This window comes from Theobroma umbraticum, unplaced genomic scaffold (genome assembly GCF_002168275.2).
Source record: "Theobroma umbraticum cultivar Fairchild unplaced genomic scaffold, ASM216827v3 scaffold_89.0, whole genome shotgun sequence".
Lineage (NCBI taxonomy): Eukaryota > Viridiplantae > Streptophyta > Magnoliopsida > Malvales > Malvaceae > Theobroma > Theobroma umbraticum.
Genome location: NW_018397271.1, coordinates 58445 through 63171, shown reverse-complemented (window position 1 = coordinate 63171; position 4727 = coordinate 58445).

Genomic DNA, 4727 nt, shown 5'->3' with positions numbered 1-4727 from the left:
GAGTAATAAGGCTTTCAAAAGCTTGGGTGACTATAAGTAGACTCTTTCTGCCAACAAATGGCTTTTTCTTCATGTTTCCCAAAGTAGATATTCAATTATAATCTGTTTTAACTATAAATATAAAAAAATTAAACCTAAAATAAATTATACAATTATAAAACCATTTAAAGCAAGTAATAAGGCTTTTAAAGACATAGGTGACTATAAATGGACTTTTCTTGTCAATGAATGGATTTTTCTTCATGTTTCCTAATGCAAACATTCAATTATAATCTTTTTCAACCAAAAATGTAAAAAAATTCAACCTAAAATCAATTATAAGATTATAAAACCATTTAAAGTGAGTAATAAGGCTTTCGAAGGCATGGATGACTATAAATGAACTTTTCTCTCTAATGGATGTCTTTTGCTTTACATTTCCTTAGATAGACAGTCAATTATAATATATTTTACTAAAAATATAAAAAAATTGAACTTGAAATCAGTTATGAGATTATAAAACTATTTACAACGAGCAATGAGGCTTTTGAAAACACGGATGACTACAAATTGACTTTTTTTACTAATAATTGGCTTTTTCTACATGGTTCTTGAGGCAAACATTCAATTATGATATGTTTTAACCAAAAATATAAAAAAATCAGCTTAAAATCAATTATGAGATTATAAAACTATTTAAAGCAAGTAATAAGGGTTTCAAAGGCTTGAGTGACTATAAATAGACATTTATTGCTAGTGGATGGCTTTTGCTATATGTTTCCTAAAACAAACATTCAATTATAAATATTTTAGCTAAAAATGTATAAAAATTTAACTTAAAACCTATTATGAGATTATCAAACTATTTAAAGTAAGCAATAAGGCTTTCAAAAAAATGGGTGATTATAAATAGACTTTTCTTACAAATGAATGATTTTTTTTCATGTTTATCAAGGCTGACTTGCAATTATAATCTACTTTAACCAAGAATATAAAAAAATTTAAGTTAAAATCAATTATGACATTATAAAATCATTTAAAGCGAGTAATAAAGCTTTTGAAGACTTAGGTGACTATATATGGGCTTTTCCTGCCAATGAATGATTTTTTCTTCATATTTCCTGAGGCAGACATTCAATTATAATCTGTTTTAAGAAAAAATGTAAAAAAAATTCAACTAAAAATTAATTATGAAATTATGAAATTATAAAACTATTTAAAGCGAGTAATAAGGCCCTCGAAAGCATAGGTGACTTTAAATAGACTTTTCTTACCAATGAATGGCTTTTAACCAAAAATATAAATGAATTCAACTTAAAATCAATTATGCAATAATAAAACCATTTAAAGTGAGTAATAAGGCTTTTGATGGAATGGGTGAATATAAATAGACTTTTCTTACTAATGAATGCTTTTTTTTCATGTTTTCAGAGGCAGACATTTAATTATAATCTCTTTCAACCAAAAATATAAAAAACTTCAACTTAAAATCAATTATAAGATTATAAAACCATTTAAAGTGAGTAATAAGGCCTTCAAAGGTATGAGTGACTATAAATAGACTTTTCTTGCCAATGAATGACTTTTTCTTCATGTTTCTCAAGGCAGACATTCAACTATAATCTATTTTAATAAAAAATGTAAACAAATTTAACTTAAAATCATTTATGAGATTATAAAACCATTTAAAGTGAGTAATAAGACTTTTGATGGAATGGGTAACTGTAAATGGACATTTCTTGCCAATGAATGGCTTTTTCTTCATGTTTCCCAAGGTAGACATTCAATTATAATCTGTTCTAACCAAAAATGAAAAAAAATTCAATTTAAAATAAATTATGAGATTATAAAACTATATAAAAAGAGTAATAATGCTTTCGAAGGTATGAGTGACTATAAATAAACTTTTCTGTCCAATGGATGGCTTTCGCTTCACGTTTCTAGAAATGGACATTCAATTATAGTATATTTTAATCAAAATTGTAAAAAGAATCTAACTTAAAATCAATTATGAGATTATAAAACTATTTAAAGGAAGTAATCAAGCCTTCGAAAGTATAAGTAGCTATAAATGGGCTTTTTTCATCAATGAATGGCTTTTTCTTCATGTTTCTCATGGTAAACATTCAATTATAATATGTTGTAACAAAAAATAGAAAAAATACAACCTAAAGTTAATTATGAGATTATAAAACCATTTAAAATGAGTAATAAGGCCTTCGAAGGCATGGGTGACTATAAATGAACTTTTCTTGCCAATAAATACTTTGTTCATCATGTTTCTCAAGGTAAACATTCAATTATAATTTGTTTTAATTAAAAATGTAAAAACATTCAACTTAAAATTAATTATAAAACTACAAAACCATTTAAATTGAGTAATAAAACTTTCGAAGGCTTGGGTGACTATAAATTGATTTTTCTTATCAATGAATGGCTTTTTCTTTATGTTTTCAGAGGTAGACATTCAATTATAATCTATTTTATCTAAAAATATAAAAAAAATTCAGCTTAAAATAAATCATGAGATTATAAAATCATTTAAAGCGAGTAATAAGGCCTTTTAAGGCTTGGGTGACTATGAATGGACTTTCTTTTGTCAATAAATGGTTTTTTTTTCATGGTTCCCATGGTAGACATTCAATTATAATATGTTTTAACAAAAAACGTAAAAAATTTAACTCAAAATCCACTATGAGATAATAAAACCATTTAAAGTTATTGATGATGCTTTCAAAGGCATCGATGATTATAAATGGACTTTTCTCTCTAATGGATGGCTTATGCTTCATGTTTACTAAGGCAAACATTCAATTATAATCTAATTTAACTAATAATATAAAAAATTTAACTTAAAATCAATTATGAGATTATAAAACCATTTAAGGTGATTCGTAAGGCTTTCGAGGGTTTAGATAACTAAAAATGGACTTTTCTTTCCAATGAATGGCTTTTTCTTTATGTTTTCAGAGGTAGACATTCAATTATAATCTATTTTAACTAAAAATATAAAAGCATTCAACCTAAAATTAATTATGAGGTTATAAAACCATATAAAGCAAGTATAAGGCTTTCGAAGGTTTGGGTGACTATAAATAGACTTTTCTTACCAATGAATGGCTTTTTCTTTATGGTTCTCATGGAAGATATTCAATTATAATATGTTTTAACTAACACTGTAAAAAAATTCAACTTAAAATCAATTATTAGATTATAAAATTATTTAATGTGAATAATAAGGCTTTTGAAAGCTTGAGTGACTATAAATGGACTTTTTTTGCCAATGAATGGTTTTTGCTTCCTGTTTCTTGAGATAGGCATTTAATTAGAATACATTTTAATGAAACATGTAAAACAATTCAATTTCAAATTAATCACAAGATTATAAAACCATGTAAAGTGAGTAACAATGCTTTCGAAGGCATGAGTAACTATAAATGAACTTTTCTCTACAATGGATAGCTTTTGTCACATGTTTTCAGAGATAGATATTCAATTATAATATATTTTATCTAAAAATATAAAAAAATTCAACTTAAAATCAATTACGAGATTATAAAATCATTTAAAGCGAGTAATAAGGCTTTTAAAGGCATGGGTGGCTATAGATGGACTTTCCTTACCAATGAATGACTTTTTCTTCATTTATCTTGAGGTAGATATTTAATTATAATCTATTTTAACTAGAAATGTAAAAAATTTCAACCTAAAATTAATTATGAGATTATAAAACCATTTAAAGCAAGTAATAAGGTTTTCGAAGGCATGGATGACTATAAATGGACTTTTCTTACCAATGAATGGCTTTTTCTTTACGTTTCCTAAGACAAACATTCAAATATTATCTATTTTTATGATAACTCTATTATATAGAGTTATTTTGACACATTTTGGGGGCTTAGGTAGCTAGATCTTTGAGATTTTAGGTTCAAATTTTAGCATTTTAGTTATTTTTCTCGTTTAAATTTGATTATTTGTTAAGTGATTAATTTAAGTTATTTTAGTTAAATTTTATATTGTTTTGTTTTAAATTACTTTAAGAGTAGTTATTGCTAATTTCTCTTATGGCTTTTGTAGGAAATTGATGAAAAAGTCAAAATTTGATGAAAATTAGTGCAAGTATGGCAATGACTTCATTCATATATGTTTCAATATTTTGATTATTGCTCTCTCTAAACAACTCCAAATATGATGATTCTTGGACCACTAGAATTCCATAAAGAAGGGCAACAACGTTTATTTTGATCAATTCACCCAATTCTGAGTGGATCATGGTCAAAATATTTGTCAAAGTTGGAGCACTGCAGTGGTATGTAAGGACTGAATATGATGCAGTATTTGGAGCATATCTTTCAATACAGAAGTCCAATTGATGTGATTCTTCATCCAATTGAAAGTTAAGAGATAGAGCTAAAACTTTTATGTTTACCACTTTGCCAGTTTGAAACATGTCAGGGTGAAACTCATGTTTGAAATTGATACACTGCCACAGCTTTGGGAGAATAAGGCTGTAGCGTTGATGAAAGGATGCGGACATACAAATTTTCAGAGAGCTTAGCACTGCAGCGCTGAGGAAGCAGTGCTGTAGTGCTATGCGACTTTCCAAAAATAAAAGAAGTTGACGGGATTTTAGAAATTAGGTTATTTGGAGCCTATTTAAGGGACTTTTTTCAGAAATTTTGAGGATGAGGCAACAAGCAACTATTCTGAAGATTTGAAGCCAAGAAAAAAGCAAGAAAACAAGAGAA